This window comes from Apium graveolens, chromosome 6, assembly GCF_009905375.1.
Source record: "Apium graveolens cultivar Ventura chromosome 6, ASM990537v1, whole genome shotgun sequence".
NCBI classification, from domain to species: domain Eukaryota; kingdom Viridiplantae; phylum Streptophyta; class Magnoliopsida; order Apiales; family Apiaceae; genus Apium; species Apium graveolens.
Window position 1 is genome coordinate 277,764,382 of NC_133652.1, and position 23,634 is coordinate 277,788,015.

Below are 23,634 nucleotides of genomic sequence, written 5' to 3' on the forward strand. Positions count from 1 at the left end.
AAATAAAAGTTGGATAGATAAAAGTTGATGAAACCTTTAATTAAAAAATATTAACGTTATACAGAATTTCACATGTTCATTTTACTATAATTTAACATAATATACTCTCATGCGGTTGTAAATAAGTCGATATGCTCACAAACAGTTCGGTGTTCGGTTCTGGTTATTAATGATTCGAACATGAAGAGAATTATTAGGCTCGATTTGTATATAAATGAACTTGAGCACAATATAAATTGAGAAAAATCACGATCAAGTTCAATAACAACGTTCGTGAATAGACTTGTGAGTAAGTTTATTTATATGCTTGCTTGTATAGCTGGTGAATAAGTATATGAATTGTTAGTTAAATTTTCTCGTAAACGACACACGCTTACAATATAAGATTTAATAAATAATGGTATACATATTTGTATACAAATCAATCAGCCAATTTATATTATCCATTTATTCATTTTTATTACGTTTATAGTTTTTTGCATTGAAGATTTAAATTACAGTACATGGTAGATTGTAAATATATATATATATATATTTAACTTGTGTTCGTATATTTGTATCCATATCAATATTTTGAATGGAAATAACATAATTTAGGAAAAAATGATTTTTTTATCACTCAATTATATATATTTTTTTAAACCTACCGCCCAACTTACATTTTTTTGTCACTAACGTTACATTTCTTTTTCATTGTAAACGATTCTGTTAATATTTTCTAAAACACATTAATTTTGAGATTTTATTTTTGTTATTCATTCATTAATTTTGAAGTTATGAATGTATAGATCGTTCAATTTTTAGTTTGCATGTATTTATTTCATCATTTTGTGTTATAATTTTGTGTTTACCGGAAAAGTAGAAGCCACTTGTGTTCTTCATTTTTTAACTGATTAATTGATTATTTGTTAATATCAGTTGGTGTAATAGTCTTGTAGTAGTATATTGGTTCATATGTACTAAATTTTATGGAGTTTTGAATACATTTTTCTATTATCGAATTTTAAAGTCATCGGAATTTTTTACTGGAACTCGACGGAATAATCGAGAAGCACTTTGGTTGTAATTGTTGTTACTAGATATGAATTGATCAGTTTTTATAGAATGATTTACACTGAAAAATCATATAAAATAGAGCCGATTTGATCATAAATTGGTTTGGACGGTGCCGCTTTTTGGGCTTCCCAGATTCCGGCATCACTTTCTTCGCTTTCGGTTGTTTTAACGAAAAGAAGTCAAAATTAAAGAAATGGGGTAGAATTCAAAACAAAAGTAATGTTAGTGACAAAAAAATAAAAATGTAATCTAGGTGGTAGGTTTTTTTAAAAAATAAATAGTTGAGTGATTAAAAAATTATTTTCTCCATATTATTTACAATAAGAATGCTAAATCATCAAACTTATTCATTTTGTTGTAAGTTTTTTAAAAGTTTTATTTTATATTTTATATTTATATTAAAAAGAAATAAGTGAGACTAAGTGTGAGAACGAGTTTGTAAACTTAGTTGTTTAGAATCAAAATTTCTTGAACAATATTCATGAGTTTTTCATTGAATGATAATTCGTGAGATGTTCAAGAACATGTTCGCATATATCTTTTTTATTAATTAGTCGATAAATGAACAAAAAATTTGACTCAATAAAAGATAGAGTTTGGCTTTAATACATTTTCAAGCTAATAATTAAATGGTTAAGAGTTATGTTCTCTACAATTGGTTTTATTTACAACCCTACTCATAGTTATAGACCGGGCCTAGGTCGTTTATGAGAATTCGTAGACCTTGGGTGAAGATATTTGGGGCCGTTAAATGGACTTTAAAATTAAAAGTTAAAATTTTAATATTAAAAATCCAATCATAGTGTGATGAAGTATTTGCCAGCTCTCCACTGATTTTCAAGTATCAAAAAACAAGATTTGAACCTCCATAACAAAAAAAAGTTCATTATATATTTTGAAATCTAGTTCTATAACTCTCTATTAAGTTTTTTTTTACTGAACTTTTTTTTAGGTTTGGATTAGACCAAATATAATATAGAGTATATAACGCAATTTTATTCTAAATAAAATATCCACTTCTGGACCAAATTATGAGATATGATGAGTTTAAAAAATACAGATGGGCATAATAAACATACAAATATAATGCATAAAGTTTATTAGGGTTAGTTCAAAAGAGGCAAGTACGGTCACACCGGTTATAAGCTTATTATAAATATAATGGATATAATATTAATAGTTTAGTTCTCATTTAATATTGTGTAATATTTTTGTTTATGGTGTGATAGTTGTATTTTTATATGTTTGTTTTAGTGATTTAATATATACTTGAATATTTATTCAATATCACGTACTGAAATATTATGTCGTTGAAAGTGTTACTTCACTTTTATAATAAAAATGGTTGAATTATTTTTATTTTAAATTTGATATTTTAATATAAAACATAAAATCACTAAAAAAGAAGGCGGAAAATTATCACATGAAAGAGAAAACAAAGTCCTTTGCAAATCAATTTATATTTAATAATTTATATTTAATAGATTGATAGAATAATTGATGGACTTAAAAAAAGCGGAGTTGTAAGTCAATTTTTCTTGGACCCCTCATGAAGGTTGCTGAATGAATTAAAAAGAAGGGCAAATGCTCTAATACCTGGAGGGTTTGTTTGATTGCCATGTGAATTTGGTGAAGCGAATAAACAGTAAGGCAACATAGATCATGCCAGTGGCGTGAGTCGTGAGAATCGCACTCTATGGAGATCTTTTTATATAAAAAATTATGCGGAATAATCATGTTAACGGTCCATTTTTTTAACAACCAGGATATAATCAACTATTTAGTGGCATTATTTAATTAGAATAAACTTGAAGACTAGTTTTACAAAATTCAAAATCTATTCTATAATGCTTGAATAAAGTATATATACACACGATACACACACTCGTCACTATACACACACTCGATCTTGTAGAGAGAGAAAGAGGAGAGGGAGAGAAAGAAGTATTCTAAAATCAAACCTGCGATTAGAGCTAGAAAATTGAATATTTCATAGCAACAAGGTTGACAATAGTTGTTTGTTAGATATATTTGAGATGTCATGTCTAATCTGTTGTGTTTAGTTTCAGAACTTAATATCAGGACCTACTGGAAATCAAAACTTACTGAAGTCAGAATTTATATCAGAACTTAAGGCCGTCAGAATTTATTTCATGACTTAAGTGCGGATACTTCAGATAAGGAAATCAGTTGGTTTACAGGAAAGGATCGTGACTAAAATAGTAGAAGATATGCATGGAGAGTTAGAGGACTAAAAAACTTGTAGAAGATAATATCTGATTGATATATTTTAGGAGACAAAATTATATTCCATATCAATTAGAAGAGATCTTGTAACTGTGTACTATATAAACACAGCTTAGGGTTTACACTATATGTGTTATCATTCACGAGAGAATATTATTCATTGTAAACCTAGCAGCTCTTAGTGATATTGTTCATCACTAAGAGAGAACAGCTATTCTATTGTAACAAAGTTTATTATATTGAATATACTTGATTATTGTTATATACTTGTGTTGATAAATCGATTTGATTGTATAAACACTATATTCAACCCCGTTCTATAGTATTGTGTGACCTAACAAGTGGTATCAGAACTACTCTGTTGATATACAAACAGTAAGATCCGGTTTACAATCATGTCTGAAGAAACACAAACTCCAACCAAGCCCACCAAAACTCAAGATACTCAAAACAATCAAACCCACAGTCGATATGAAACTATTAGGGTTCCCATACTGAGAGCATCTGAGTATCCTATATGGAAGGTAAAGATGGCTATATTTCTGGAAGCCATAGATCCAGAATATCTTGATAGAATTAATGATGGACCATATATGCCTACCAAGCTCTCAGTTGTAGTTGCTGATCAACCAGCAAAGGTTATACCAAGGGAGAAAGGTGATTACACAGCTGAAGGCATCTCATCTATTGCCAAGGATGCAAGGGTAAGGCATTTGCTGTATAGTGCAATTGACAATGTCATATCAAACAGGGCAATTGGATGCAAGACTGCAAAGGAGATATGGGATGCTTTGGAGACAAGTTGTTAGGGAACTGAAGCCATCAAAAAGAACATGAAGACAATACTCACACAGGAGTATGAGCACTTTGACTCAAAATCTGATGAGTCATTAACTGATATATATGAAAGATTTGTGAAACTCTTGAATGACCTGTCACTGATGGATAAGGAATATGATCTTGAAGATTCAAATCTAAAATTCCTTTTAGCTCTTCCTGAAAATTGGGATTTGAAGTCTACTACCATAAGAGACAACTATGACCTTACTGAAACTACTCTTGATGAAATTTACAGTATGCACAAGACTCATACAATCACTGAAGCCCTTCCAGCACCTGGAAACACTGTTCATGACACGGTGATTACACCTCCTGACTCTCCTATCAAAGAAAATGTTCCAGTTCAAGATTCAGGATTAAGTCCTGAAATTGATATTCACAGGCTGAACATTCCATCTGTCTTGTATATGGAAGCCTCACAAGCAAAGGTGATAACTCCACCTGTTTCTCCAATAAATGCTGATATTCTAACTACTCAAATTCTGGATGTGGATGTTAGTGTAGGTGCCCTAGAGGCAATATATTATTCTTTTATAATCTTTATGTCAGTTGATCATTCAATAAATGTATTTATTATGACCTTAATTACTGCGATATTTTGTTAGCATAATAAATGTCCTTAGAATCATGATACAAATTGTATAGTTTAAGTACATGACTTGAACTTGAGATTATATAATATATCATATTCTTAAAGGTCCCTAGTCGAGTATTATTATATAGGACAATAATAATACATAGATAGACTAGTATGTTGTTTGACAAGATAACCACATCTCATTGGTTATAAGTATGGGGATGCTAAAGTCAATATATAGGTACATGTGAGAGTACATGGTACTGGACAGACCCACAGTGAGATTCTTCATGTTTAATAAAGTCATAAGAAAGACTCACAGTGATAATGGTGTAACGATCCTTTGACTTGAAATCATTATATTTCTATACGAGGATTAATATACTTTGACTACATTAAAAGTTACTTTTGATCGGGTGATAATAAAAGTGGATATCAGGTATATCATGAGTCGTATGAGAAATATGAATGATAGATAAAGCATTTAACCCTCCTATAATTAAGAGAGATATTATTGGCCTCTTGATTGAGTGAGATTATAAAAGCATGGCCATGCTCAAATAATGATTTGTCTCGATAATCTACTCATGGATCAAGTAAACCCGGATTAAATGTTGAAGAGGATGACAAAATACATGCCTCGAGTTTAATGTATAATATGTATGGTTAAAGGGATTATATTACACGAAAAACATTAATCACGAAAGGTTTTATCTAATGATGATTTATTTATTGTTTAATTGGGTAACAATGATGTATTACTAGATACCGCTCATTGTTTATAATTTTATTAAAGAATAAAATTATTGCCAATTAAATAATAGCCTATAGGGTCGCACAAATAGAGCACTCAATGGAATAGTTAATTTAAATTATGGATTTAAATTAATTGATGATTATTTGAATTTTTTTACAATTAAGTAAGACTTAATTGAGATAATATAAATTCGAATTAAAAGGAATGTTTTTGCCCATAATAATTAAGTATGACTTAGTTATTAATTAATTAATAGAAATTCGTTTTTATTATTTAATCCAATACCTACTAGGGTTGGGCTTTGCTGTTATGGGCCTTTTTAATCAGCCATTATAAATACATAATGATAAGTTAAAGAGGCTTGTACGTTTTTGAGAAAACCCTAGCAGCAAAGAGAGGCAGAGGCAATTCAGATCGTCAAGAAGGAGGCTAGTACATCAATTCCGTAGTCAAGTTCGTGAGACGTTCTTGAAGGTGCTCGTGTGGATACCATAGAGGTGTTTCTCCAAGAGGTAGACACAAAGCGTAATAGCTAGGATCTCCGTTGAGTTCGTGAAAGTTAAGCTCTTAAAAGGTATGATTCGTTATCTCCATAATCTGCCTTTAATTATACATGGATCCTGTTTTTGGGTTTTTAAATTTTTTTTTGTTTTATTTACGTTTATTCGCTGCGTTTTATGCCTTCGAAACCCAACAATGGCATCAGAGCTACGTGTATAAGGGGCTGATTTGGTTACGTGTTTACTGTATTTTTACAAGTATGCATGTGTGATGAGTCTGCCATGATAACAGTTATGTTATATGAGTCTGCCATGATAACAGTTATGTTATATGAATGATATAATGAATTTGTTATTGATCTATATGATGATACTAGTATGTTTAAGATCTGCCATAACTCATATGTATGCGATCTCTTAAAATATGTATACTGATACATGTTTTTGGTAACTCGGATATGGATCGTGTGTATACCGATACATGCTTCTGGAATAGTATTCTGATACATGTTTTGCTAGTATTCTGATACTTGATTTTGCAAAAATTTCCGCCATCGGGGGGCTCGCTGCTTAGGTCGATCCGCGTGCTTAGGGTTTCGTTTTTAATTTGTGCTTATCACATATGCTTTGCTTATTTATTATTCTTGATTGGATCATAATAAGTCATAAATAGTATGTCATCTTTATATGATCTATCATGTTCTTTAATGGTTACTTGAGCATGGTGCATAGTTATGGCCTTAAGACCTTAGTTGTAATGGTTTATTCTTTTGGTTTGTAATAAATACGACTTGCATGTCGTTTTTTATTTGTAGTTGTTTTATCTCGAATGTAACTCGAGTTCTTTTGTAAGTTCATTAGTATAATTCTTAATGTAACATCCAAGAAGGACAAGGGAAAGATGAGGCATCATATGGAGGCCAAGGAGACAATGGAAGCAATAGAGAAGACATATGTAATAGTTATTTTTACACCATAGACTGACCTTGATCTTTTCATTAGCCTGAAAAGATCACATAAGATTGGGCCATAACTATTGCACGTTTACTTTACGCACTTTTCATATGATGTATAAATAGTATGTGTAGAGTAGAAAATGCATATTTTAATTAGATTAATGATGCATGTATGTATTAGATACATCACCCATGACATGCCTTTAAACAAGATAAAATCTGTAACGACTCAAGATTTAAAATTAACAAACGATCATGAGATTCTCGTGTTTATGAAACACGGAATAAAATATGAATTTTCTTTATTTCTGACATGGGGCGATTTTGTCAACAACGGGTTCATAGAACTTGTAAGGCTGTGGGTTTTAAGCGAGACCGATGTGACTCCGCCACTACCTGGAAATCAAACCATTGACGAGTATTGATTTGAAGTATTTTATTCAAGGAAAAATTGGGAATCTCTTTATGATGGGATCATGATCGTTCTAAATTAAAAATCCTTAAGTAAAAATATTAAGTTTTAATCAGATGCTTTCCAATGAATGAACACTCATTAAATCCTAGATCGATAAGGGGAAGGGCTTTCAGTGGCAGGGGACTCCTATCTATCATGGTGAAATGCGACGAATATAAATGGTTATATCCGGACGTTGTATCATTGGGTCTAACTTAACTGATTCATCATAATAAGGTGAATATAAACGGTTATATTCAACTATTATGAACTTAGAAGCATAGAGTTTGGTTAAAAATCTATTAGATAGATAAGATCAATTGTTGTTCACCAAATTATCCAAGAATTATATATGATATAATTGACAACTGTTGTCTACCTAAATAATTATGTTTTAAAGATACCATTGGTTGACTTAGAACATGACGAAATATGGATCTTGGCTCACTAGAAAGATTTATGGGATATACTTTCCGAATTAATAGTTAGGGCTATTAATTTGATAAAAACATACTGGGAGATATATTATGAATATATCATAATCATATGAACATAAAATTTTAACTCAGACAATCTAATGTTTATTTTGCACTTTTATTATTGTAGATACTGAGTAATGGCAAACAACACAAACACACTATCCGTACGTTCAGTCCTTGAGAAGGACAAGCTGATAGGAGGAAACAACTTCCTAGACTGGCAGAGGAATTTGAGGATTTTCCTCAGGCAGGAGCGCAAGCTTCATGTCATTGATATTCCTCCTCCAGACCCCCTTCCTGAGGGTGCTACTGCTGATGAACGAGCAGCACGCACAAGGGATGAGAATGATGCAAATGATGTTGCATGTCTTATGTTGGCAACTATGAGTGCTGAGCTTCAAAGACAGCATGTGCATATGGATGCATATACTATCAATGAGCACTTGCAAAGCATGTTTTCAAGCCAAACTCGTCAAGAAAGGTTCAACACGAGTAAGTCACTTTTTAATTGCAAACAAGGGGCGAGTGAACCTGTTGGCCCACATGTTCTGAAGATGATTGGTTACATTGAGTACCTTGAAACTTTGGGTTTCCCGATTGGTCTGGAAACTGGTATTGACCTAATCATGAATTCTTTGAACAACAAATTCACTCAGTTTGTTGTGAACTACAATATGAATGAATTTGACAAAACACCTACTGAATTGTTGCATATGTTGAGAACATATGAGACCAACATGAAAACAGCTGAACCTGCTCCCATACTGATGGTGGGAAATAAAGGTAAGGCCAAAGGGAAGGGCAAATGGAAGGGTAAGAAGAAGATTGGTTCTAATTCTACACCCAAGCCAAAGTTAGGTCCCAAACAGGCTTTAAAGCCTAAAGGTGGTGTGGCCAAGGGTCAATGTCACTACTGTAAGAAAGATGGTCACTGGAAGAGAAACTGTCCAATTTACTTGGAGGATCTGAAGAAAAAAAAAAGCAGTTCAGATTTATGGATCAGGTATTTATGTTATAAAAGTCAATTTGTCTATTTCTACATCTTGGGTATTTGATACTGGACGTGCTTCTCACATTTGTATAAATGTGCAGGGCCTGCAGAGAAGTAGAACTTTGGCTAAGGGAGAAGTGGACCTAAGAGTAGGCAATGGAGCAAAAGTTGGTGCTTTAGCTGTAGGGACTTATTATTTATCTATGCCCTCTGGGCTTGTTTTAGAACTAGAAGACTGTTTTTACGTGCCTGCGATTCACAGAAACATTATTTCTGTTTCTTGTTTGGACAAGAAAGGTTTTTCGTTTACAATAAAGAACAACAGTTGCTCTTTTGCTTTGAATGATTTAACCTATGGTGTTGCGCGTTTATTTAATGGTTTATATGTTCTTGATTTAGATAACCATGTCTGTAATATAGAAAACAAATGACTTAAAATGAATGACTCAAATCAAACATACCTCTGGCATTATCGTCTAGGCCACATAAATGAGAAACGCATATCCAAATTACATAAGGATGGATACTTGGATAAGTTTTATTTTGATTCATACCAAGAATGCGAATCTTGTTTGCTTGGTAAGATGACTAAAGCCCCTTTCACTGGTAAGGGTCAAAGGGCCACTAAACATCTGGAGCTAATACATAGTGATGTATGTGGCCAAATGCGTGTAATGGCTAGAGGAGGCTACTACTACTTCATAACATTTACTGATGATTTCAGTAGATATGGATATGTATATCTTATGAAGAAAAAATCCGATTCTTTTGAAAAATTTAAAGAATACAAGGTTGAAGTAGAGAAGCAAATTGGCGGAGATGCAAGTATTAAAATCTTATGATCCGATCATGGGGGTGAATACTTAACCACCGAATTTAGAGAGTATTTGAAAGAGTGTGGTATTGTATCACAACTCACTCCGCCAGGAACACCTCAATGGAATGGAGTTTCAGAGAGGAGAAATCGCACCTTATGGACATGGTGCGATCGATGATGAGTCATGCAGATCTTCCAATTAGTTTCTGGGGTTACGCTCTAGAAACAGCGGCTTTCACACTTAATCGTGATCCTACTAAGAAGGTTCAAAAGACTCCATATGAGATATGGACGGAAAAATGGTCAGGCATGAACTTTATGAAAGTTTTGGGATGTAAGGCGTTTGTGAAACGTCAAGAATCTAACAAGCTTGGACCTAAATCCGAAGAGTGCATTTTTGTAGGATACCCTAATGAAATAAAGGCGTATTATTTTTATAGTCCTTCTGAGCAGAAAGTGTTTATTGCTCGAGATGCTGTCTTCATGGAAAGAGATTTTGTTTCCAAAAGAAACAGTGGGAGAACTATAGATCTCGATGAAGATCGAGAACCGCAAAATAGCATTGAACCTGAAGTGGAACAAGAGCAGAATAATGATAATGCTCAACAAACACAGGTTGTTCGTAGATCTGGTAGATTTCACCATGAGCCAGAGAGATATGGATTTCTCATGACTCAGTGTGGTGATTTGATGCTCATAGATGAAGATGAGCCTCTCACATACCAAGATGCTATGAACAGTCCAGACTCTAAGAGATGGCTTAAAGCCATGAAATCCGAGATAGATTCCATGTACGAAAACCAAGTATGGACTTTGGTTGATCCACCTGAAGGGGTAAAACCCATAGGGTGCAAATGGGTTTTTAAGAAAAAAAGGGCATGGATGGAAATGTTCAGACCTATAAAGCTAGGCTGGTTGCAAAAGGTTTTAAACAAATTCATGGTATTGACTATGATGAACCTTTCTCACCAGTGGCTATGGTCAAGTCTATAAGGATTTTACTTGTCATTGCAGCATTCCATGATTATGAAATCTGGAAAATGGATGTCAAAACAGCCTTCCTTAATGGAAGCCTTGAAGAGGATGTGTACATGACACAAACTGAGGGTTTTATCGATCCAAGGAATGCTGGCAAGGTATGTAAATTGTGTCGATCCATTTATGGATTGAAGCAATCCTCTAGGAGATGGAATATCCGTTTTGATGAAATAGTCACAGAGTACGGCTTTGTTCAAAACGAAGATGAACCGTGTGTTTACAAGAAGGTTAGTGGGAGCTATGTGGCATTCATAGTACTATATGTTGATGATATACTACTAATGGGGAATGCCATACCTTCTCTAAAGGCTGTTAAGACTTGGTTAGGGAGCAATTTCTCCATTAAAGACTTAGGAGAGGCATCCTACATTCTAGGAATGAGGATCTATAGAGAAAGATCTAGAAGGATGATCGGTCTAAGTCAGAGCACATACATTGATAAGGTTTTGTATCGTTATAGAATGCAAAATGCAAAAAGGGGATATGTCCCCGTGTCTCAAGGGATAACGATCTCTAAGGACCAGTGTCCGAAATCATTGGATGAGAAGGACCACATGAATAAAGTTCCATATGCTTCAGCAATTGGATCTATCATATATGCAATGGTATGCACTCGCCCAGCTGTCTCGTATGCTTTGAGCATGACGAGCAGATACCAGTCTAATCCGGGTGAAGGTCACTGGACGGCAGTTAAGAATATTCTTAAGTACCTGAAAAGAACTAAAGATTCATTCTTGGTGTATGGAGGAGAAGAGAAACTCATTGTAAAAGGTTACACCGATGCAAGTTTCCAAACAGACAGAGATGATACTGTATCACAGTCTGGTTTTGTGTTTTTTCTAAACGGAGGTGCTGTAAGCTGGAAGAGTTCAAAGCAAGAAACAGTAGCTGATTCTACAATGGAGGCTGAGTACATTGCAGCTTGTGAAGCAGCTAAGGTGGCCGTTTGGATTCGAAAGTTCATTTCTGATTTGGGAGTGGTTCCATCGATCGCAGATCCCATTGATCTATACTGCGATAATAATCGAGCCATTGCACAGGCTAAAGAACCTAGATCATACTCCTGGGCTAAATATATACTCAGGAGATTTCACCTTATTCGAGAGATTAATCAAAGGGGTGATATACACATATGTAAAGTGCACACAAATGATAACATTGCAGACGCACTGACCAAAGGCTTGTCGCAGCAGAAGCACGATGGTCACACTAGTTCCATTGGTATTAGATATATGGGTGATTGGCTCTAGTGCAAGTGGGAGATTGTTAGTGTAGGTGCCCTAGAGCCAATACATTATTCTTTTATAATCTTTATGTCAGTTGATCATTCAATAAATGTATTTATTATGACCTTAATTACTGCGATATTTTGTTAGCATAATAAATGTCCTTAGAATCATGATATAAATTGTATAGTTTAAGTACATGACTTGAACTTGAGATTATATAATATATCATATTCTTAAAGGTCCCTAGTTGAGTATTATTATATAGGACAATAATAATACATAGATAGACTAGTATGTTGTTTGACAAGATAACCACATCTCATTGGTTATAAGTATGGGGATACTAAAGTCAATACATAGGTACATGTGAGAGTACATGGTACTGGACAGACCCACAGTGAGATTCTTCTTGGTTGATAAAGTCATAAGAAAGACTCACAGTGATAATGGTGTAACGATCCTTTGACTTGAAATCATTATATTTCTATACGAGGATTAATATACTTTTACTACATTAAAAGTTACTTTTGATCGGGTGATGATAAAAGTGGACATCAGGTATATTATGAGTCATATGAGAAATATGAATGATAGATAAAGGATTTAACCCTCCTATAATTAGGAGAGATATTATTGGCCTCTTGATTGAGTGAGATTATAAAAGCATGGCCATGCTCAAGTAATGATTTGTCTCGATAATCTACTCAAGGATCAAGTAAACCCGGATTAAATGTTGAAGAGGATGACAAAATACATGCCTCGAGTTTAATCTATAATATGTATGGTTAAAGGGATTATATTACACGAAAAACATTAATCACGAAAGGTTTTATCTAATCACGATTTATTTATTATTTAATTGGGTAACAATGATGTATTACTAGATACCGCTCATTGTTTATAATTTTATTAAAGAATAAAATTATTTCCAATTAAATAATAGCCTATAGGGTCGCACAAATAGAGCACTTAATGGAATAGTTAATTTAAATTATGGATTTAAATTAATTGATGATTATTTGAATTTTATTATAATTAAGTAAGACTTAATTGTGATAATATAAATTCGAATTAAAAGGAATGTTTTTTCCCATAATAATTAAGTATGACTTAGTTATTAATTAAATAATAGAAATTTGTTTTTATTATTTAATCCAATACCTACTAGGGTTGGGCTTTGCTGTTATGGGCCTTTTTAATCAGCCATTATAAATACATAATGATAGGTTAAAGAGGCTTGTACGTTTTTGAGAAAACCCTAGCAGCAAAGAGAGGCAGAGGCAATTCAGATCATCAAGAAGGAGGCTAGTACATCCATTCCGTAGTCAAGTTCGTGAGACGTTCTTGAAGGTGCTCGTGTGGATACCATAGAGGTGTTTCTCCGAGAGGTAGACACAAAGCGTGATAGCTAGGATCTCCGTTGAGTTCGTGAAAGTTAAGCTCTTGAAAGGTATGATTCGTTATCTCCATAATATGCCCATAATTATACATGGATCCTATTTTTAGGTTTCGAATTTTTTTTTTGTTTTATTTACGTTTATCCGCTGCGTTTTATGCCTTCGAAACCCAACAGTGGAAACAGATGAAGTTGTACCCGAATCTCCCATAGCCACCCACAAACTTGTGTTGTCAGCTCCAGTAAACACACCAGCTCAAACTCTTCGAAAGAAGGCACTGATTAAAAAGTTTGTTGAACAAGATGGTCCTGTTCCTTGGGAAAAAACTCATAGAGGAGTTGAGTGGACCAAGAAGTGGAATTAATCTGATTTCTTTTTAAGCTCCAAAGTTCAGTCAGATCATATTGCTAAAGTTGATGAGTTGATGACAAATTCTAATTTTAAAGCTCAACTTAAAGTCACAGTTCTCAGTGCTAAAAGTCTTCAAGGTCCACACTCCACAACTCATGATAAGGTTGATAGACTACAGGAAAATGCTCATAAGCTGGACCTAATGCTCAAGCTAGATAAAAACAGGTTTATCAGACCTATTCATGAGAAAGTAGAGGCTATTGAGAAAGTTCAAGAAAAGCAACAGGCCCAACTAACTGAGGTCCTGTAAAATCAGGCTTCTCAACAAGCTCAACTAAATGAAATTCAATCTTCAGTAGAACTTCTTCTTACTTTACTCCTACCAGATGATGCCAAAAAGGGGGAGAAGGTAGTTAAATAAAAATGCCCAACTAGTCAAGTACTGAAGAAGAAGGATGATGAAGCAGATGACCAGGGAAATCCTAGCAAGGGTAGAGGTCAAGTTAAAGGTCATGGGCAAAGCAGCAAAGTTTCATCACAGAAACTGATTTCTGATTCAAGCAAATCTTCTACACAGAAGATTTCAAAGTCTGATATCATGTTCTGATCTTCTTATTCAAGCTGAAAGTCAAGACTCTCAGAAGTTTTTGTAAACTCCGAAGCTCAAAGAAAGGGAGAATACAGTCTATTATAAAGATCCCAAGATTCAGACACTTGATGAAGAAATTGCTAGAAGATTATTTCTCAAGCATAATAATGGAATGGATTTAGAGACTATAAAGGTGGAAGAAGCTAGATTTGCAGCTGAGAAGACAAATCTTAAATCTAAAGCTTCTGATGCAAAGAAACATCCAAGGCCTAAGGCAAAAGGCATGGTGATCAAGGAGAAGTCAATTTTCTAGGCTTCAAATCCCAAGGCAAGATCACAAATTGAGATTGATTTAAAGGATAAAGGGAAAGTAAAGATTGATAAACCAATAAATACACAAGAGATGAAGATTCCTCAAATCCTGATGAAACCAGTGTGCAAAATGGTTCAAGTTTTTGATATGATACAGCTTCTAAAGATGAAATTGTTGAAACTCTGAAAACAAGGAAGATAACAGAAGAATCTAAAACAATCTCTGACAGAGCTCAAGTTGTTCAGAGTGAAGAACAGCAAACTATAGAAGAAACAGGAAATTCTGATCAAATCATCAAGACATCAACCTCTGATAGTGCTCAAGTTGATTTGTACAAAATGACAGTTACTGATAAGAGAAAACTCCTATGGAAGAATGTTAATCCATCAGATCCTAAGAAAAGTCAATTGTTATCTGATTTCATGACTGTTGGATTGAAAGCCAGAGAAGCAAGAGAAAGAGCTGGATTAGGTTCTGAAGAAGCCAAGATCAAGACAGGAGTTGAAGTACTTACAAGAGATCCATTTTTGTTAACTGACAAACCTCTTGAAGAAGTTACACAAAACACCTTGATAAGGTTATATCTGTTCAAGTGGTTCTGGATGCTCGTGATAAAAGTAATGTCAAAGAAAATCTGATTTTGTTTCTTGATGATGGAAGAACATACAGAATCTCAGAATCAGAAGTGTTGAACAAATCTCTGAAAGAACTTCAATTCTTTCATTATCTTTTAGAGATAAAGTTTGAGATTACCAGGAGATGATCGAATTTCATCATGAAGACCATAAGGGATAAAGCAAGAATTTCTGGATTAAGAGTTACAGAATTCATTCCAAATATAGTTGAAGATGATAGAAATGAAATTCCAATGAAGAAGAATTCTGCTAAACTTGAAGTTATTCTGAAAGAGAAATGCATGTGCTATAATGAAGACTCATCTCATCCAAGAGTAATCAGACTTGGTGATGGATTAGAAAGAACTCATATTACAACACTTAGTACTGCAATCTATCAGATTGGAAGTTAAGTTGAAGAGATGAAGCAAGTCAAAGCTATAATAGCTCAAGTCCTGAGGAATGCAGAAGAGAAGCTGATATCAAACTTTGTCAAGAATCATTTTGGATTCAGATTGACTCAGTAAATTTGGTAAAAGCTACAAGGACTGTAAGTTGTAGTTAGTTGTGTAATTAAACTCTCATTGCATTTGTACTTAAATGTTTTTGAGATCATCAAATCTATTAACTTGTATATTTTTCAAAATTTACAAGTTGGGGGAGATTGTTAGATATATTTGAGATGTCATGTCTAATCTATTGTGTTTAGTTTCAGAACTTAATATCAGGACTTACTGGAAATCAGATTTACTGAAGTCATAATTTATATCATAACTTAAGGTCGTCAGGATATATATCAGGACTTAAGTGCGGATACTTCAGATAAGGAAAGCAGCTTGTTTACAGGAAATGATTGTGACTAAAATAATAAAAGATATGCATGAAGAGTTAGAGGACTAAAAGACTTGTAGAAGATAATATCTGATTGATATATTTTAGGAGACAAAATTATATTTCATATCAATTAGAAGATATCTTGTAACTGTGTACTATATAAACACAGCTTAGGGTTTACACTATATGTGTTATCATTCACGAGAGAATATTATTCATTGTAACCCTAGCAGCTCTTAGTGATATTGTTCATCACTGAGAGAGAACAACTGTTATATTGTAACAAAGTTTCTTATATTGAATATACTTAATTATTGTTACATACTTGTGTTGATAAATCGATTTGATTGTATAAACACTATATTCAACCCCCTTCTATAGTGTTGTGCGACCTAACAAGTGGTATCAGATCTACTCTGTTGATATACAAACAGTAAGATCCGATTTAGAATCATGTCTAAAGAAACACAAACTCCAACCAAGCCCACCAAAACTTAAGACACTCAAAACAATCAAACCCACAGTTGATATGAAACTATTAGGGTTCCCAGACGGAGAGCATCTGAGTATCCTATATGGAAGGTAAAGATGGTTATATTTCTGGAAGCCATAGATCCAGAATATCTTGATAGAATTAATGATGGACCACATATGCCTACCAAGCTCTCAGTTGTATTTGATGATCAACCAACAAAGGTTATACCAAAGGAGAAATGTGATTACACAGCTGAAGACATCTCATCTATTACCAAGGATGTCAGGGTAAGGCATTTGCTGCATAGTGCAATTGACAATGTCATGTCAAATAGGGTAAGTGGATACAAGACTGCAAAGGAGATATGGGATGCTTTGGAGACAAGATGCCAGGGAACTGAAGCCATCAAAAAGAACACGAAGACAATACTCACACATGAGTATGAGCACTTTGACTCAAAATTAATGTTTGTTCATATATTTAGGGTTTTGTGATGATATTGAATGGTTTTTAATCTTCAATTAATCTTTTCAGATTAATTTTGAGTTTTAGCAATTATAGCAGCAAGTTGTTTCATGGAATATGTAACTTTTTATTATGAATGAACATAACTAAAATTTACTTATGGTGATGGTAAAAAAGTTGTTGTCTAGAGTGGTTCTAGAGTTTTAATATTTTTACCATGACCTCGTCTACTTGAAATATAATCTTACTAATTTAAAAACCGTACATTACGGTGGTGGTGATGTTAATAGTGGTCAAGCCGAGTCAAGTACATACTTACCATAAATGACATAATTGCTCAAATCTGAATAATAAGTTTTTGCTTAGAAGTAAGTTTTTAGTGTTAAGTTGTTTGTGACGAACAACCTATAAATTAATTTGGACTTGTAATTTATAATTAATGTACAAGTAAGTGAGAAGAGAAGATCCTAAATTAGCATATCTTCACTATTATATCTCAAAACTCTTACTAAAGTACATATATATGCAAGAGCAGCTAGTAGTTATGTTATGGACCTGATTGAGCTATGCCGAGTTCATTATTTCTCAGGTCAGAATAAAAGAGCGGATATAATTATATTAAATTCTAGTTCTAGTGATTCTACAAGCTTCAGAGCAGTAGAAGATTCACTTTCTAAGAGAAAGGTATATTCAACATTCTATATAATTTATAAATTTGTTGAGAAAGATTCACTTTATAATTGATCTAAGTGTGTGATTTTTTTTATTTAGGACATACTAATGTGAATATCAATATTGACTATTCTTTATTTAGTTTAGGATGCATATTAATGTGAAGTGTAGGTGCAATTTGTCTCAGATTTTTGTTCATTCGTCTTTCATATGGTCAAATATCCTTTTGTTGAGATTTTCTAGTTGCATTGCTCTTGAAAAGAAAACAGAAAAATAAAGGACAACCGACAGGAAAAACATATTCCAATCATATTATGAATTTGCAAAGCAAAAGATATCTTAATTTCTTAGAGTTGAATAATTGACTATAACATTAACTAAGAATTATTTCAGATGTTCATATGAGTTGTTGGGGAGATATTTTCTGGGGAATTATTAAATTCTTGATTTTGGACTTAGAAAATATTGATTGGTTTTGGAAGCATTAGGAATCCTAAATTTGAGAATATTATTGGAAATAAATTATAAATATGCATTCTCTTTTTGAGCAGCAGTATATAGGTGGTACCAGTACAATTAAGGAAAATATTGTTGATGAAATAATCATGGAATCATTTAGAAATATGTTTCATACCCCAACTTGTTGGACTCATCCGTATTGTTTAGCTATTGTATAGGCAAAATTTTATTTGACAGTATTGGAGAAACAGAGAAGGGGACAGGATAAGGTCCATGGGTTTTGACCTGTAAAATAAAGAAAGTTAGATCATTCTGGAGAATGTGTAAAGAAAGTTAGAAAAATTAGTAATACCACAAATTTACTAGTCCAGCTTCCCCTTGGTATGTTGTGAAATACAACATTTCAAGTAATATTTTCAAGGGGTTTTGAAATAGAAAAAAGTTTTTGTTGCATATCATCAAATGCATTTGATCCATTCTCTGTGGACGTGTGGGATTCATTCAAGAGCTTTCTGTGACAAGTACTACTTTTTGCAGTTCGTTAATGAATTACGTTTGGCGAGGCTTCTTTGCAAATATTTACTATTTGAAACTAGTTTTATGTTTCCACCTTACATGATTTTGGTAGGGCATGCGATTGTAATTTCATATTGATAGTGTTTAATTGATGACTTTTTCTCCACTATTTAAGGTTTAGTTGTATTTAGTTTAAAAGTTAATATACCTAGGGATGATTTAGTTTGAGACGAATCTATGGGTAAGATAATTTAGGTTATTCATAAGCTTGAAGACATTTTTCTTTGTGTATATCATAATGTATGTATAATCTACTAATGTGTAGATTGTAAGAATATAATATGTGTATTGCTTTATGAGATTATTTGGAGTAGTTTTTAGCATAATTTGGACTATAGAATTTTTGCGCATGCATGATTGTATTTGCTGAAATTTTTGAAGAATTTTTTAATAGTTTTTGGTCTGCAAAATCTGCAGGCTTTTGCTTCAGTTCTGTATAAAATTTTAGCAATTTTTTGATTGCTCAATCTGCAGATTATTGCATCAGTTTTTTCTGCCGAATTTAACAGTTTTTAATTTACAGAATCTGGAAATTATTTCAGGTTGATCAGTAGATTTTTTCTGGTTATAAAATATGGGCGATGAGAGTTTACATTTTGAATATCAGTTGTGGAAGACATGCTTGTACATAACAAGACTAAGTCATCTTGACAACCATAAGAATAAGTTGTATGATAACTCAATTGTATTATGTAATTGTAATTTTTAAGTCTGTAAAAATGCTAAATAGTTTAGACTGGAGGTTTTTCACTAAACAGCCTTCAAGCTAAAGAATAAATTGTGGAAGAAGATAAATCCTGATCATGTCTCAGAGAGAGGTATAGATGCTTGAAGATGAATAATATTGTTCTAGAAAAAATATTCTAGGTTAGATATCAACGAGTCACAGATCAAGGAATGTAGAGAAGTATGTCGAGATGTATGAAATGACTTGTAGAGAAGTCCCAAGAAATATCGACAAGTCAATTTGCATCTAGAGAACTGAAGATATCGAAAAGTCAATCTGCATGTAGAGAAATGAAGATATTGACAAGTCAAAAAGTCCATGTAGAGAAGTAGAGATATCGACAAGTCAATTCATCATGTAGAGAACTGAAGATATCGACAAGTCAAAAAGCTCATGTAGAGAACTAGAGATATCGACAAGTCAAAAAGCTTATGTAGAAAATTGTAGATATCGACCAATCATTCTACTTGTAGTGAGATGGGGACCTCGACAAGTTAAAAGGCTATTGTTAAGTGGCATTTATATCCACTTAGAATGCTATATAAAGGCTTGAATTGGTGTTTTGTACTCAAGTTGTTTGTGTTTCTGATGCTTTTTTGTAGTGTTTTGCATTTCAGGCATAAATAAGGGATCAAGGAGATTTATCCTTGCTTTGGTGCTAAATTGGTGTTAGGAAGGTGTCCTGGGAGTTTGCTCGTGGAATGCCATCAGGAACCAGCAAATAAAAGAAAGCAAGTCAGTTTTTCTAGAATGTCAGCGCGCCCGCGCTGTGCTAGTACGCGGACGCGCCTGAGAAACAGAAGGACGCATGCCCGCGCTAATGAAGCGCGTGGTCGCGCCGGGTTGAAAGCTGAGAATCCTATTTCAAGTGCAAGAGTGATTTTCTGGACTTCTCTTCTTATTGAGATGGTATATAAAGACAACCTAAAGATGTTTTTCATAACAGAGTTTAAGGAGAAGACATCAAGAAGACCTCGGAGCACAAATAAAACCAAGGCGAAGAGGATCTAGTTTATTCTTGTGATTCTTTATTTTAAGTTCTAATCTTGGATGCTAGTTTTCTTTTTTTGTTGAACCAATACTCTTGTTTAACGTACTTGATTATTATTCAGTTTATTAAAGACTTAGTTTATTATACCATGCTTTCATCGGAACCCACGGTGATGATGAGTTCAGTTATGGGCTAATCGTTATCGTGGGGTTCTAGCGGATTTACTATAAATTTCAATAGTTAATATGTGTTGATACCTTAGTGTACGGCAAATGTATGATATCCTAGTATTGGTTGTGCTTATTTGTCTTATGAGCGTCGCGAACTTATAAGATAGCGTGTTAATCTCTATTGAAGTGAAAGTGAATATAGGGGTTTAGAATATGCCATGGTAGCATAGGTTCATATATTTGATAAGCATGATTCGTAGGTAATTTTAACCATCTTACTTGCCCTATATAATCACGATAGATAACTTGTTCATTAAACTGTTATGTTGTCAAATTCTAAAGACATATAGGGTCTCAATATAATTGGTATTTATTCAGCTTTTATCTCTTTTGTGGATGTCTGGTAGTAGGGTGTTTGTACAATGAAAGTTGGTGCTTACTAGTTTCTTGTTGTCGGATTAGTGTCATCACCATTTCATGCAAATGATAAGAATAAAAAGGCTATTGAATGAAGTAGTAATGAAGTTAGAATCCTATGTTTCTGTTATATAAGTAAATCACCCTTTTAATCTTTTAGTTAATTGCATGTTAGTTAATAATCTTAGTTATAAACAATCTCAACTTGTTATCATCTTATCATGGAATAATAACCATACCATCACTGCATAAGTACATTAATTACAATTAACCTAAACCAGTGTCTGTGGGAATGAACTAGAATTAATTCTATATTACTCGGGATCGCGTATACTTGCATGAATATTAGCGTGTGTTTTCGTCCTAACAAGTTTTTGGCACCGCTACAGAGGACTCGGTGTTAATTTTTAGTTTATGTGCTTGACATCGGCGGTCGTTAAAGTTCACTGACTCGGATATTTTACTTACTTGTTTACTTGTTGCTTTTTCAGGTACTTTAGAGAACATTTATGCTAACACATTCTCGATCTCGAAAGAGAACGCTGGATAAAGAGGAGGAAGAAGTTTTAATAGAGGAAGAAGTTCTTGCTAAGGAGGAGAAAGTTGAAGAAGAAGCTCTTGTTGCAATGGGTGAACCAGAAAGCAAATATAAAGGCTTTGATGGACTACTCTCAGCCGAAAATGAATGATATTCAGTTTGTATTGTCAGACCATCCATCACGGATAACATTTTTGAAATCAAGGCTAGCATGATTCGGATGGTGCAGAACTCAGTTCAGTTTGGGGGTTCTCCAACGGAAGATCCCAACATGCATATCAGAGATTTCATCGAGATCTGCGACACTTTCAAAATCAATGTCTCTGAAGATACTATTAAGTTGAGGATTTTCCCACTCTCTCTAAGGGATAAAGCTAAGTGTTGGTTACATTCTCTACCACCAGGCTCAATCACCAAGTGGGAAATCTTGCTCAGAAGTTTCTCACTAAATTCTTCCCTATGACGAAGACAGCTGCAATCAGGAATGCTTTTACTCAATTTGTGCAGCAATCGGGAGAATCTTTGTGTAAAGCTTGGGATCATCGTAAGGAGATGTTTAGGAAGTGTCCTCATCATGGGATGCCTGACTGAATAATTATTAACTGCTTTTATAATGATTTGGGTACAACTTCGAGACCCATGATTGATGAAGCATCAGGTAGAGCCTTATGGGCTAAGAGCTATGATGAAGCTTATGATTTGATTGAACTGATGGCTTTTAATGAATATCAGAATCCTTCTCAGAGACTAACTCAAGGCAAAGTAGAGGGAATTTTCGAGGTAGATGCAGCTCCTGCTATAGCTGCTCAGCTTATGGCTTTGACAATGAAGGTGGATTCTTTGGCTAATTATGGAGTTAATCAGATCACTAGTGTCTTTGAGCTTTATACTGGTGCGCATGAGACAGTGCAGTGTGCTATTTCTAGTGAATCAGCTCACTTCACGAGCAACTTTTAGAGGTCACATCAACCAGTCCCAGCCACCTATTATCCCAACAACCGCAATCATCATAACTTCAGCTGGAGCAACACTCAGAATGTGGTGCGGCATCCTTATCAGCAGTATGCTGTAAAGCAATTCAATCCTCTTGATTTTCAACAACCGCAATACGCACTAAGACAACAACTCCAACTGCAACAATCTAATGAAAAATCTGAATTGGAGGAGTTGAGGCTCATGTGCAAGAGCTAAGCGGTTTCTATCAAAACCTTGGAAAATCAAATTGGGTAGATTGGCAATGCCTTGCTGAATCGATAACTTGGTATACTCCCTAGTGACACTAAAGTGCCAGGACAGAAGGAAGCAAAAGAGCAGGTTAAGGCAATTATATTGAAGTCTGGGAAGGTTGCAAGCCAAGAAAAAGCTCAAGTTCAAGAATCTGAAGATGTGGCTGAAGAAGAAGTGTAGAAGGAAGCAGAAGTGGAACCAAGGAAGGAAAATGTGGAATACACTCCTTCTGAGGGTAATACATGGGAGAAACAGATCTATCCTCCACCACCTTTTCCTAAGAGGCTACAGAAGCAAAAGTTGGATAAGCAGTTTATGAAGTTTCTTGAGGTGTTCAAGAAACTTCATATCAATATACCTTTCCCTGAAGCTCTTGAATAGATGCCTAGCTATGTGAAGTTTATGAAAGATATTCTCTCTCGAAAAGTGAAGCTCGATGAAATAGAGATCGTTGCTCTCACGGAGGAATGCATTGTTGTGCTGCAACAGAAGTTACCTCCGAAGCTCAAAGATCCTGGAAGCCTCACTATTTCTTGCACCATCGGAAAAGTGTCATTCGATAACTGCTTATGTGACTTAGGAGCTAGCATCAATTTGATGCCTTTTTCTATCTTCGAGAAGTTGAACTTACCTGATCCAAAGCCTACGTATATGACCTTGCAATTGGCCAAACGTTCTACTACATATCCACGAGGCATTGTGGAGGATGTCATGGTCAAGGTGGACGAACTCATCTTTCATATTGATTTTGTAATTCTTGATTTTGAGTAGGATAAGAAGATTCCCATAATCTTGGGAATACCATTCTTGGCTACGGGCCGAACCTTGATTGATGTGTAGAAGGGTGAGTTCACTATGTGAGTACTGGATCAGGATGT

At 34.1% G+C, this 23,634-nt stretch overlaps 1 non-coding gene across 1 annotated transcript; it reads right to left on the reverse strand.

The window, feature by feature from the left end:
• Positions 1-22,003: 22,003 nt before the first annotated feature.
• On the reverse strand, positions 22,004-22,110 carry LOC141669147 (small nucleolar RNA R71). The gene has a single exon (XR_012553439.1). It is a non-coding gene; the product is annotated as a small nucleolar RNA R71 (small nucleolar RNA).
• Between the last annotated feature and the right edge of the window lie 1,524 nt (positions 22,111-23,634).